This window comes from Adiantum capillus-veneris, chromosome 4 (assembly GCF_014529385.1).
Source record: "Adiantum capillus-veneris isolate H3 chromosome 4, ASM1452938v2, whole genome shotgun sequence".
In the NCBI taxonomy this organism is placed as follows: domain Eukaryota; kingdom Viridiplantae; phylum Streptophyta; class Polypodiopsida; order Polypodiales; family Pteridaceae; genus Adiantum; species Adiantum capillus-veneris.
This window is the reverse complement of record NC_140934.1, coordinates 33692112-33706667: the sequence shown is the minus strand read 5'-3', so window position 1 is coordinate 33706667 and position 14556 is coordinate 33692112.

Below are 14556 nucleotides of genomic sequence, written 5' to 3'. Positions count from 1 at the left end.
TCCTTGTTTATCCTAGCTCTCACATTTGCTCGATATCGCCGTCTCTTATATGACCTTTGTTTCTTGTTAAGGTTTTGATTTTGGTAAATGTTTGAACTCGACTCGCTTGATAGGTCTTCGCTTGTATCCTCTTCACTCTCATATAAATTACCATAGATGGTCGTACTAGACCTTGAGTGTTCAGTTTCTATACTTGGCTCACTCGATGTTTCCTCAGGTTCTGAATCCATTTCTCCCTGAGATTCCGTTTCTGATGTGTATTGGCCTGAAGCCTTTGAGGAATCATCGGTTTCACTCTCAGGTAGTTGTGCCTCTTTCGTATCATCGGATGTTACATGCGCTATACCTAACATGTTTACTGGTGCAATGTGTGGTATCTCTTCCCCATCTGGTGTTACCCAGGTTGTTCCTCTAGCTCCCCATGTATCTATAGTTGCCGCTAGGTGTACCCAATCGACATTGTCTGACTCAGCCATTCCGGGTAGGATATCCATATAAGGAGAGTTCTTCCCAATATCCGTGTCTTCGTTACACGTGTAACAATACTGTAATGGAGCGAGCTGAGTGAATTGTTGTGTCTGATCGATTATCAATGATGAATTTATTTCCTAGAGGATGCGTTCGACCACTTAAAAGATCAACTCGAATGACAGAGTCTTGGAATTGTAAGTAGACGTGGTTTTTGGACCAGTCATGCACCATTTTTGCTTCCCTCATGAATGGACGCCCTAAGATCATCTCAAATGACATAGGATGCTTGGAAAAATCCATAACAATGAAAGTTTGCCTTACCTTGTGTCCCAAGACCTTGATTCTGAGATCCTTTAGCATTCCAATAGGCGTAACAATAGATCCATTAGCCATTTTTACCACTACGCTTGTGGCTTCAAGGTGAGGTCACCCCATAGACTCCCAACAACTCTTTGTCACCATGCTGACTCCCGCACCACCGTCAAGGACCCCCTTTATAGTTAATCCTTTAGTAGTGATTGGTAGAGTAGCATTAGATTCATCACCTTCAAAGTATTGCCCCAACTTGTTAATGGGTACTTCAATTACAGATTCATGTCCCGCCAGGTCAGATGGTGGTGCTAAATGTTCCTCATCATTCATTACCGAGTCAGGTTTGTTCATATGTGCAAACTGTGGTAATCCGGCCTGTAATTCTCCATTGAGGAAGGCTCAAAGAGCTGAGACTAGCTTGGGGTCTTTATATAGTTTGGACATGATGGTGGTTCTAACTTCTGAAGACATGAAATCCATCAATTTGGCAACATTTAATGGCATCTTGTGGGACGTAGGACCCTGACAAGAGAATGGTGAAGATGGAATCTCCACTTCCTCTAGGGGGTCGGGTATTCCCTCACCAAACATTCTCTCTAGTAGGAAAGGTGTGTGTCCACTTTCAGATGTCCTACCCTCACTCTCTTCCCGAATGATACTGGGTATAGCTAACGGCCTGTAGTTCTTGTGAGGTTGAACTTGTGTGGGAAACACTGTGTCCGACATCTGGATGTGTTTGGGTTCAGGTTCTAATGTTCGTTGAGTTTCTTCCACCAAACCCCTCAGTTGTTGGACTCGTTCAATTTCCACTGTTGGGTTTGGATAGGTTCCAATCTTTCTCTTGCAATCCTCATTTTTTGTCTCTCGTGGCTTATCTTGGGGGTTCGCAACTAGGTAGTTTAACTTTGAATACTCTTTTGGTGTTCGTCGTGATTCCCTCTCGTGATCCTCCTCACTGGCTTTTTCCTTTGTAGTAACAGTTTTGGTCTCCGTGGTCTCTATGGAATCTGAGTCATCCTCAGGGTCATTCATATACACGGGATCCTCTCCTGTCCCTATGTTAGTCTTTGAACTAGGTTTTGAGCTAGAAGCATTAAGGGATTTCTTTCTTCGTGTTTTCTTCTTTCTCGCTCGGCCAATGGATGCAGCATCTCTCTCTTCAAGGATGTAATTTTGCTTTTGGAGCATCGACCGTGTGAGTGCATTCACTGGTGCTATGTTTATAGTTGGTGGTGTCCCATCAACGATCTCTATTATGTTCAATGGTGTGATTTTCGGTGCGTTTGGATTGTTAGGACACTGTGCGATCAAATGATCTATGCCACAACGATTACAAATGAGTATTGGCATTGCCAATGCACTCCCTTGACTTGTTTGCATTAGTGCGGCATTCTTTTGTATTCTAATGGGGCACTCAGCTACTCGATGTGGTCCACCACATTCGTAGCACTGAAGAGGTAGTCTCCTGGAAAAACTATTAATGTTTTGGCCTCTTGCTGCTAGCACAGTAGCTTGATATACCGGTTTGATTTGTCCCCAATGGTCTTCCATATAGTACATGGGACACTCCTCAAGCATGTCGACTCCATAGGTGATACTAGAGTCTATGTCCTCTTCGCAATCTACATAAGTACAAGATGACTCGCAACCTATTTGGTTCATAGGTGTAACTCTTGGATGAGGGGGTTGCGGTCCTAGCACTGGAGGTGGCAACGGTGTGGTTTGGACCACATTTTGGGTTCTAGGGACCATGTGCTGTAATGGCAATTGTTGCTCCATGGGTGGGGTAGGCATCAATGCAAGAACTCGAGGTGAGTATGCCCAAGCTATAGGCTTAGAGGGATTCAATCTACCCTAAAAGGGATAGAAACATACTTCTATTGGCATGCCATGAAATCAAACATACAAGAGTATGTTTCAAATCTGTGGTATGCCAAAAGACGAAGTTTGATAGAGGGAAGCAACCTGGATTGCTTCAACCTTTGCCAATCCCTATTCACCATGGGAGAGCATATCCATGGATTTTATCTTTGGATTTCCCAAGTCTATCCATGAGAATACAGGAATATGGACAATAGTAGACAGGTTTAGGAAACAAGCGCATTTCATACCTATCAAAAAGACTATCAAGGCCCATCAAATGGCAACCCTCTTTATATCACAAATCTTCAAGTACCACGTCTTGCCAATGTCCATAGTGTCGGATAGAGATCCTAGAATGACCAGTAATTTTTGATAGAGTCTCTTTGAGAATTTAGGTACAAGGTTAAACTTCTCTTTGGCCTATCACCCGCAAACGGATAGCCAAAGTGAAATAGCTAACTTAATAATTCTTGATCTACTAAAATCTTATGTCACAGAAGTAGATCAAAAGTCCCAATGGGAGAAGTACTTACCTTTATTGGAGTATGCTTACAATAACATTGTACATACTTCCACAAGAAAAGCACCTTTTGAGGTGATGGAGGGAAGATCAAAAAGTCCCCTGCTACTCAAGGTACATGGGAAGATCTTCGCTGTAGATGAATATAGATGAGACCTGTAAGAATCTTTCCAAAAGATGAAGGATGTTATATCCATCTCTCAGCAAAGGCAAAAGGCTGTTGTTGATAAGCACAAAAGAGCTCTAGCCTTTAAACAAAATGATTGGGTCTTGCTTAAGTTTCCCAAGGCTTGATTAAGGCACACGACGGGCAAGAATCCTACGAGACACCAAAAGCACTATGCTAAGTTAGCAAAAAGGTACTATGGTCTCTTTCAGATTCTTAGGCCGATCGATGAGATGGCCTATCAGCTCAAGTTTCCCAGCCATTGGCTCATACACAATGCTTTCCACGTGAGCCTACTAAAGCCTTACAAAGGAGAGCCACCTCAAGAAGCAACCATTAAAGACCCACTGGAGATCGAGGACCAAGAAGAGGTGTTGCAGCCCGAGTCTATTCTCCGACACGGAGACAAGGTATTGAGAGGCGGTAAGACTATCCGATGATACCTTATCAAGTTAAAAAATTATCCTTTTGAAGATGCTAGATGGATGCAAGGCATACAATTAAAGGATAACCTAAACCTTGTCAATGCTTACAATGATTCCCTAGAGTAAGCAAATGTAAATATGTATAAATGAACAAAGTTTTTGTCTTATAAGACTCTTTTTTCTTTATTGTGCACAAATGTTAATAAGTATACATGCTTAGGATCATGTTTGTGGAGACGACCTTTCTCGAAAACCAAGTAGAGCTTGTCACTCTACTATGGAAGATTGATACGGATTATTGTGCAGACATGCTTGCGGTAGCTAAGGCTCTCAAGGACCAAATGGACTAGTCATCCATTCTAGAACGGTGTCGTAGGATAAAATAGGGATCCTCTACCCGCTAGCAAACGGACTAATGACTAGGCTTTATCTTCTCTATCTCATAGTCGAGGACAATTATGATTTCAAGAGATAGGTAATGTTATAAAAACTAATATCTAATTCTCCCAAATGATTTTCTCATGTTAAACTGATCATTTAATATGGGGAGGTACCAGGGGAGTAAAAGCTAGAATATTGGTAAGGCTGCCAGACCGGTATCAACAGGGATCCAAAGGGGGACAGTCTGCAAAAGAGCAATGTGCAAGACTTCCATAGGCTAAGGTTCCAAAATTTAATTAAAAAAGCCCAATGGCCAAAAGTGGGGAAAATTGGATGGTTATGGGAAGACTAAAAAGTCTTCCCACATCCCTAGGAAGGAGGGGGCGAGCCCTAAAGGTAGGGGAAGAGAGAGAAACACACACACACACACACACACACACACACTCCCAAGCTCTCCCTTTACACAAAGAGAATAATGGACACATGGCAGGCTCCTTGCCTAGATGCCCCCCAATCTCCCCTCAAATCCTATTAGATGGCCATAGAGGTGGCCCAATGTGAATTAGGCTAGAGTAAAATTAGTCTAATCAATTTAAAAATGCTTGATAAAAGAACCAATAGAAATTTAAGCACCCTAGAAGACTATAGGACAGTCTACTGAGGGGTCCAATGAGCATCCAGCAGCCAATGGCTTGCTTGATTCCTATTGGCCAAAAGACTAAAAGTTCCAATGAGAGTTTAAATAAATTATTTTAATTACCTAAATCTCTCACAAAAGGGGAAAGGGAGACACTTGTCACAAGACTATCAACTTGCTATTGGCTAAGCTCTGCATGAGCCAATGGGAAGCCAACAAGAGCAAATGGGAAGAGGGGTCGACCAAGAAGAGAGAGAGTTGGCATTTTTAGGCTAACTAATTTGCTACACACACACACAACTCATGTGTTGAGCAAGAACTCCATCTCCTTTTCCAAGCATTGAGAAGTAGAGGCCTACACCAGCAACTATTGGCTATGCAATGCAAATCCAACCAAGAGCCAAGCTTCAATGGCATGCTCATCTCCTCTACCATGCTAATTACTAAGCTAAGCTATGCTATAAGAGTGATTATGTGAGGAGAATATTTCTTTCTTGTAAGATACATCTTCTACCTCTTCATCTTTCCTCATTCCTTGCTAGCTCTCACCATCTTTGAAGGTGTGTGAGGTCTTGGGACTGAGGCTAGGTCCACTATGTGTGTTTTTCAAGCATAATTTGGTGCATGAAGCTTCCATCTTCATTGCATTGATGAGTTTTATCAAGGAACACAAAGATTGTATTGTACAAAAGTCTCCCTTGATGGGAGAAGCTATAATACAAATCCTTTTTGGAGGGGGGATCGTGGCTCCATGTAAATCCTGTCCTCAACCGTTGTCAATTGTTCTATTTCTCTCTCTTTTCAAGTATTGTCGATGACAAACTAGATAGGTGTAATTGTTAAGTTTCATTCTCCAACCAAGTACTCTCTCTATGCTCATTAGGAACTTGTTCTTAATGAAATTCTCACTATGTTATCATTTTCCGTTACGCACAAGTTACCAGTGCATTAAATGTTACAAAGGAAATGAGGGAAGCAAGCTATGGATGCACCTACTGCAACTACATAGATGGTGTATGCAGTGGCAATGATGAAGTGATGTGCCCAATGCATGATGAGCTCAAGCATACCCAATTTCCTCATGACCATCTCAATGAGATTCTTGAGGTATGATTTGCCTACTGCTTTTTACCAAAGTTGACTAGCAGTTAATCCATGTTAAGATATGCTAAGAACACAAGAGAAGGGCCCATTCTATGAGGCTCATGTGAAACAGGTAGATGTTTAGCTGTTGCTTTTCTCAGTTGTGAAAAAAGTTGATTCCTAAAGTCTCCTTTACTCAAACAGATTTAGAGACAGCGACATTCTTTAATGGAAGCTTGCAAGTGAAAATTTGGACTTTTCTGGATGGAAAAGACCATGAAAGGGGCTAGATGGAAAACTCCAACGTGCAGAATCAAAAAAATCAACCAAGGAAGCATAGAAGGTTGTCAGCTCCTTTCAAAATGGCTGCATCACATTGAGAGTGGTCCTTTGGAAGTTAATACTTCTGAAGATAACTCGATATTTGTGCTTGAGATAGAAGTTGACACAATCACAATTATAGTGGAAAATCTGAGTAAAACAGAGTTCATTTCAGAGAATCTAGCAAGTGCTTATACAAGCAAGTTAAATTGATTGAGAGGTTAACATGTCTAGCTGCCATAGATTTGCCTAATGTTGTGGGAACTGATTGTTGTCTTCTAGGTTTGTGAACATAGATGCTGACATGCATAAGGTTTTAGATAGTATTGTAAGGGAGGAGTCCAAGACAAAAGCGAAGCGGCAATGTGTTTTTGAGAAGAGGCAGTAAAAGGGTTGTGGCAAGCTCCAGTTCAAGTCAAGACTTCTCGTCTCGCTTTAATTCCTTGGTAGCTTTTGTAGCATTGGCTTCTAAGCCACCTCTTAATTCTCTGAGACCTCCTAATTGCAAAATTAATTAAGGATAAAATAAAGCTTGATGAGTTGCCTTGTCAGGACCTCCAAAAGGCTACTTTAATTGATTATTTTGCTTCTAGAACCACTTTCCTTGAGGACAATTTCTTGCCTAACGAATCTATCATGATCAGTAGACAAAAACGATACGACCTAGAGCCAAATGAAAGTTATTCTACATAGGGAAGGTCGAAGATTCAGGTGCATTAATTGCCTATTAGATGAAGAGATAAACTCATGAAGCAACAATTTCTTAAAAATACTAGTCATGCTCTCACTGCCAAAAACACCCAAGGTCCTAGGATATCCAAGCCAAGATTGAAAGAATCTTTTAATGCTAACTCAATTAATGGAAATTTGCAGCTTCCAAAGCCTGCCAAATCCTTTGCATCAACAAGTAAACAAGAGAAACCATCACAGGAGAAGAGTTACAATAGAGTTGTTTCTTCTACACGTCGATGTTTATGGTTGCAATGCAATGCTGGAGTCCCTTCAATCATGGAAAAAAAAGCCATCGCATTGCTGGTGCATCATTGCCATCACATTGCATGTGTATTTGTACAGCCGTTTACCACTGTCAAACAACTCAACCGTCTCGCCATCATCCGCCCATGAGGCACACATTTGAATTATCTTCCGTACCGTAAAATGTCGCATGCGGTGTTTCCTTTGGCACCATGTGGTCTGGTGCATATCATTTTGATAATTTTTTTTAAAATGACCCTACCCTACCCCTCCCTGGTCTCTTGCTGCAACCAATCTGCATCGGTATGGATTGGTTACAGTAGCAGACTAGGGAGGGGTAGGGTCCTTTTTTAAAATAAAAATGTCTAAAATGATATGCACCAGACCAGGGAGGGGTAGGGTCATGCGGGTAGGGATAGGGTAAAGATTGCACAATGCAAGGCGACATACACAAGTTACTTGCAAAAATGGTACTGTCCAAACAAATGGTGCTTACCTTTTTCCTCAACATGCTTCTTCTCATCATGCTCGTGCTCTTTGCCTAACTATTTTCATACATAGCCATGGCACCTCCAAGCATGACACAAGCCTCAACAAGATGCTCCAAGTGAACGTGTTTCTTAATTTCCACATTGGTATCAATAGGCTTACTGCCCACGACAATGGAGAGGGTGTTGTGTATCCTCATGATGATGATAATGACTACTTCCTCATGCATGCCATAGCCAATGGAATCACTTACTCAGATCTACTTTAACTCAATACTAATTCACACTTTTCTACATATTTGGACATGGAGTATTTGCCTCAAGTAGACAAAGGGTAGTTGGGTAATTCACACAAGGCACCAAGTATTTGTAGTGGTGGCATCGATGAAGCTCTACAGCCGACTCAAGCTTTTGTATTGCACCTACAGACACTCACTTATGACCACACGCTAGTGTGTGCTCCTATTTGAAGCTTGAGAGTCAGAGAGAGAGAGAGAGAGAGAGAGAGAGAGAGAGAGAGAGAGAGAGAGAGAATGAGAATTTTGAGGGTGTGGGCTAACTGACAAGATTAAGGATATTGGTGTTCTAAATGCAACAACTTGTCTTCTTTGTTGATGATTTTGTTGATAAGTAGAGTGACAATAGTGTTTCTGGTTTAGAAAAATTTCAGAACTCCCAAATAGCTAGCAATTGGTAATCACATTGAACATGGGCATTGTTGTTAGGTAAAGTGAGTTGAAGATAGAGGCTATGGAAGGAAGGAAAAGCTTCAATTTCCTTTAATGTTATTGTAGATATAGCTTATTCAATATTTAGAGGTGTTATCATAAAATCTAATATCTAATATCTAACCAACCCAAATAATTTTCTCATATTAAACTGATCACTTAATGTGGGAGAATAAACGGGAACAAGGGTTAAGATATAGACATGTGCTTATAGATCTATCTCAACACGGGGCCAATGGTAAAGGGGCCCAAATGAGAGATGGTCTATCAAAGAGCAAGGCTCACCAATGGAGCATAAGACCTTAGGGTTAGCTTCATTGAAGACCTCCAATAATGTGTGTACAAGTCCTTTGACCTTAGGTAAGCTAGGGCTGAGCTTGAGGTGGAAACCCGACCCAACTCGATGTGAGTACAAGGGATGGACTTGCATAAGGCTCTCCTCCCAGCCTCCCTACTTATGCCTGGCCCTCGGCTCCTAACCGCACTGAGCCACTCAGTCCCTGGCCCTTGGTCTGCTACCCGGTCCTACCCTTGGCCTGACATTACTCCCCCCTTGGAGAAGCGTTTTCATCCTCGAAAACAAGAGTGATGATACACTAATGTTTTCCACAGTGGCATCCTTCATGGATCCAGTTGTTTGCTTGACCGAAACACGGTTCAGTAGGAGGTTCAATGAAACCAAGAGCAACATCTTGATTTTTCCGCATTGTTGTCCACTTGCAATTATCTTGTGTTACCGGTTCTTATCCAATCATAGTGTGTAGGATCCATTTAGAACGCACATGAGCATGTTAAATGAGTTATCACAACTAAGATGTACCCAAAAGAGTACCTCTTTGCACTTTCCATGAAAGTAACTTGCTGACATAACTCATGAGCCGAGTGTAAGTCTTTAACTTGTTCGCAAATTTCAATGGTAAACAACCCCACCATAACTAGTGTTGAAGGTTGAGAACCTGACTTAAACATGAAGGGACTAAATTGAGTCACAAACATGCTTTACCTTATTGTAAGCAGCACCAACTAGAACGATACATTCTTGCTAATTGGATTGCTTGGTGATAACGTGCGCACTTTGCATATCCTTCAGCACAAGAGGACACTTGGAACTTGTAATCTGCCTATCCTCTTCGGATTCTGACAGTATTGAGATGTGTTTTTCCCCACGGTTGATAGACAGTCGTCCCGGATGACTGATAAATGGGAAGCACAATATCATACAACATTGATGAGCAAACAACAATGATGTCCTGAAGAACCATCTTGGTTTAACTTGAAAAATCCACAAGCACGCAAACCGAACCATGATCTCTATTGGTGATTGGTAGATCCAAAAGTAAGATCATAGGGATACTGCACATAGAGTGCAAAATGCTTCATAAGCAACTAATGTGATGAATATGCATGCTGCTCCAAATCAATCTTTGTTAAACACTAGGACCCATAACACCTACTGTGCATGCAATTAGTAAAAAACAAATCCGAACCCGTATATCCATGATCATTCTTGCCAATACTTATGGCAAATGTGATGCTCCTAGCACACATTAAAGAGGAGTGGAAATAGTTTTGAAAAGCAACTAAATACTTTCTATTGCAATCATTTGCAAGCCTTCCTAAAATGTTTGAACCATAATAGAAGGTGAAACATGAATCACTTCTAGGTACAAACAATGAAACTTTTTCATTAACAACTCATAGCCTTTCTATAGGTATAAACAACCATCCATTAATGTTGTTTAGCAGCACTTGTACCTTAACAAGTCTTTCTGAGTATCCGACAATTTCTGGCCACTGAAATTGTTCCTGACACATTGTGCTGAAAACGGTCCATAAAACGGATTTGACTAGCACCTAGGGACTTTGTCGTGATACATACTTGAAATAGTGGGCACCAGTGTCAGTCCTAGAGACTCATATTCGCCACATGTGGAATATGTCTCAACTAAGGATGTCTGAAAAAAGAACATCCTACAAGTACAAGATGTACTTGTGTGTGGAGGTAACTGTAAACACTCTACGACGGGAGTGAGAGGGACCCTCATTAACCTTTCTCCACACTGGCTAAACCAAACTCCGTGAGTTCCTAGACCATGTTGCATCCCATGCGACAACATGTGCCAAATAAAACCCTACAAGTGGGTCTATAACTGCATAATGCAAAAACTCAATTGGACACTACAGCCCAAATTTCTTGGCTCCTCGTACATGACCTTGTCATTTCTTTAATAGCAAAAATGGAGGATAACATAGTTTGCACATCCTGCCCAAATTTCCCGCATGCAAAGGCCTAGGACCACTACTTGAAACTTAGTGAAATGCAAGTAGTATTGCACATGTAACCTTGGATGTTGCCTTTGCAATCGAGACCCCTTGGTTAAAATGCAAGAAAACTGCTTAACTAGCATCCGGCCCTTGGCCTATGTCTGTGACCCCCCTTGGGTTGGCCCATGGCAGTACATTTCGTTGGAAGTGGAAACTTTTCCACTACCCTTTGGCAATCTGTGGACTTCTTTCCTTGAAAATGCAAGTGTGAAAATTCCAAGAATTGACCATCACACTTAATAAGTGATTTAATAATCAGGAGCTGGGTCTCACCCCGAAACTGGACTCATATAGACACTCATAGTGCTAGAGATAAAATAGAAGATCCATAAAAGTTGAAATAGTATTCACAATTAGATCTTTTCCGGACCCAAAAAACCATAATCTTGGGTTTTTGTGAACAGTCGTGTTGTTTGAAATGCTGTATACACCTTGGTAGAGGCCCTTACAAGTTTAAGATGTTCAAAAACTCAACTTGATTTTCACACTCAAAATGTGTAGTGCTAAAATAATGCCCAAAAAATCACTAATGGCAAGGTTCTTACTTGTCCATATAATCGATGGGTACATAACCGGATAGAAGTGTGCAATCTTGAAATCAATCACTGATGGACTACAAATAGATGGCTCTTAGCCATGCCAAAATAGGTGGTCATAGATGGCTCTTAGTTCTTCCAGTTGGCTTGTAGCCCTTCTTGTTATTGTATTGACATAGAAAGATTTCAATAAAATCATGTCTACTTTCATCGTTCCCACATAGAAGTTGGGAAGAGAGAGAGAGAGAGAGAGAGAATGCTGGGCTGAGGAAGAATCCTTATTCGAATGTGTTATATGCCTCGTGCATATAACCCAGTGCAGACCGTGTCTGTGTCTTAGCTTATCCTATAAGTGTACAATAGTGTACTTGTACCACGTCCTCGTAGAGAGAGTTACCGTAAGTCACAGCTTGACCGACTTACCGTGTATGTGAACGTGACTGTATCAGGGTGCATGTGTATGGCACGTTGCTTGTGACTAAACATAATCTTTTTTTGAAGAAATCAGTCACTTACCTTGTCCTTGACAGAGTCGTTAGTGTTATAGCAGAAGCGTATGCAATGATGGGTGTTGTACGTCCATCGTACTAGTATGCCATGCATACATATGAAAAAAATGGAATGATAATCCATTGGCTTCAATGACAGCCTCAACCATGTGAGCCGCTAGTATACGTGCCTTGCACGATTACACTGGCATGGATACATCACAGTGCGCCGTTGCGTAAACTATGAACTTATATCCACATAGTGTCAAAGAGGTGTGCCATTATCATTGATCTGAAGTCAATCGATAATACCTTGGCACATAAGAGAAGCCGTGTTGCACATAAGGACATGCAAAGCACATTGCTTTGTACAGTGTTTGCTTATGGAGTCTGCCCAAACACTTTGTTTTGCACAGTAGAGAGATATGTTCCAAAATGAAAAGTAAAACATAAACAAAAAACAAACATAACTTGAAATGGACTAACCTTGTCGCCCACTTGTTGGTAGTGCGCTCGAATCCGGCTCATAGCTATATATGCAAAGGACTTGAGAGCTTTCGGATGTCCCGCACATGCCTTCTTGGCTTGAGTTGATCCGATCCTCAGTGAAAAACATGCAGCCATGGCAAAGACCCCCAAGTTTGTATGCTGATAGCATAGTCCAAACGTCGAAAACTGCTATGCCATATGTCTGGTGATTTCATTGAATTCAGCTCATAGCTGTGGATGTCAATGTGTTTAGTTGTGCGGATTCAGCTCATAGTTGTAGATGTCAATGTGTTTAGTCGTGCTCCTAAAAGCCTTGCTTTCCCTCATTGCTAGGTAACACGAGGTGTTGTCCTTGACTAACCGCATCAATGGCAGACAACGTGCATAGGAGCCATGCCCAAGAAAACTTTCTTGATAGCGGCGTGTAGTTATAGTTAAGGGTTGGCCTTGTCAAATAGCTTTGCCTTACATGCCACATGCCTTGCCTATACTGGTATGCCACAGGCCTTGCCTGAACACCATGATATTTATCCGTGACAAATATAATGGGGAACAAGCTCCCCTTCCATCATAAGGCAGAGTCTCGAATCTTGCTTTTGGCAAAAAAAATAAAAAAATGAAGATGAAATAGTTATCTCCAGTTCATGGTACTTACCGGCCATCGAAGACAACGATATCAAAAACTCCGTTAGACATGAAGCGATTGTCTTGAAAGTCATAGCTTCAGCGCGTTGGCGATGGCAGATAACCGAAAGCCTTGCTTCCTTTGAATCCGTTGTCGGGTTGAAGCCAATAGATCGACAACCTTTCCGTACTGGTTTGGTTCAATTGGAGCATGTCGTGTATGCCTTTGTGAAAGGCCTTGCACTTCTTGTGTAATCTAATCTAGCTCGCGATGTTAAGGTCTTTGCATGGCGAGTGCTGAGTGCATGCCATGCATGCCACCTTCTCACGGTCCTCTTAACACCTGTAGACTGGCCAATATAGCTGTGCTATCGTGCCAAGTACATCGATCTGTGGTAATTGCCAAGGCCTGCCTAACATGCGCATGCATGATGCCTTGTACAAGTTTACAATGCCGTGCAAAGCTTGGTCATACCATATCTTGCTGAATTCTATATTTGTATGGCTTGCACGGTCCATGCATGTAACCCGGACCGCCGGCTGCTAGCTTTTGTAGTCTAAGCTGTGGGAGCGACCCCCAAGGGTGACCTTAAGGCACTCATGCAGGAAAGAACAGCCCAGAGCAAGGTGCCGAGGCCAATCCAAGCGTCGTCCACGTGACGAAAAACTTGCAGCATGCCAAGGTAAAACCAAAGAGGGTAATAATTCCCTGTTTCATGCATGTCAAAAACATAGCCTCCATGCCTGATAGGGTTTCTTCTAGCGCGGCCTCGTTGGCCTCCTTCCCACGTGACCTCCTCCTCAGTTCTGCAAGGGCAGTTTTTTGGGCCGAGAAAGACATCCGAGCTAGAAAGTCACTACTTCCACGCCCTGCTGCCCTTTGAGATGACCATGCACACCTTGCTGCCATGGACCTCGATGAGCGAGACAAGGAGAAAGAGACCACCTTGAGAGGCCATGCCTCTTGGAGGAAAAGAAAGAGAGACACCCTTCCCCCCTTCCATGGATCCTCCTTCCCTGAGCTCTGATACCAGTGTGAGGACAAGGGATGGACTCGCATAACGTTCTCCTCCCATCCTCCCTACTTATGCCCTTGGCCCTTTCAAGTAGGACCCCTTAACTTATGCCCGACCCTTGGCTCCTACTCGCACTGAGCCACTCAGTCCCTGGACCTTGTCCTACTGCCCGATCCTACCCCTGACCTGACACTCAAGGTGCTTGTCCTGCTTGATGATTGAGGTTCTTGAGATGCTTGAAGTGCTTGACATGGTTGAGATGCTAGGGTTGCACTTGAGGTAAGAACCTAGCCCAAGCTTAAAGTGCTTAAGGGCGAAGCTTGTGGTGTGAATTGGGCCTATGCATGAGGGGCTTGAGCTGTCAAAAGGTCAAGATTCAATCCCTACAAGGAAGGGGCGATCCCTACAAGAGGGGGATGAGAGAGAACACCCACAAACTCACACAAGGCATGCATGGTACAAAGGAATCAAAAGGGACACCTGTCAAGTTCCTCCTCATGTTGCCCTCATGATGTGCATGAAGCCTATTGGTTGGCCACTCAAGGGGTCCAATGATAATTTAGGAGATTAAATTTATTGATTTTGCATTTATCAAGTCCTCTCTCTCAAAGGGGAAAGGGGGACACTTGTCCCAAGGCTACCCTTGCTGCTTGTAATGCCTCCTGCTTGTGATTGGCTAGGCCTAGAGGGGTCCAATGAGCTTCAAGC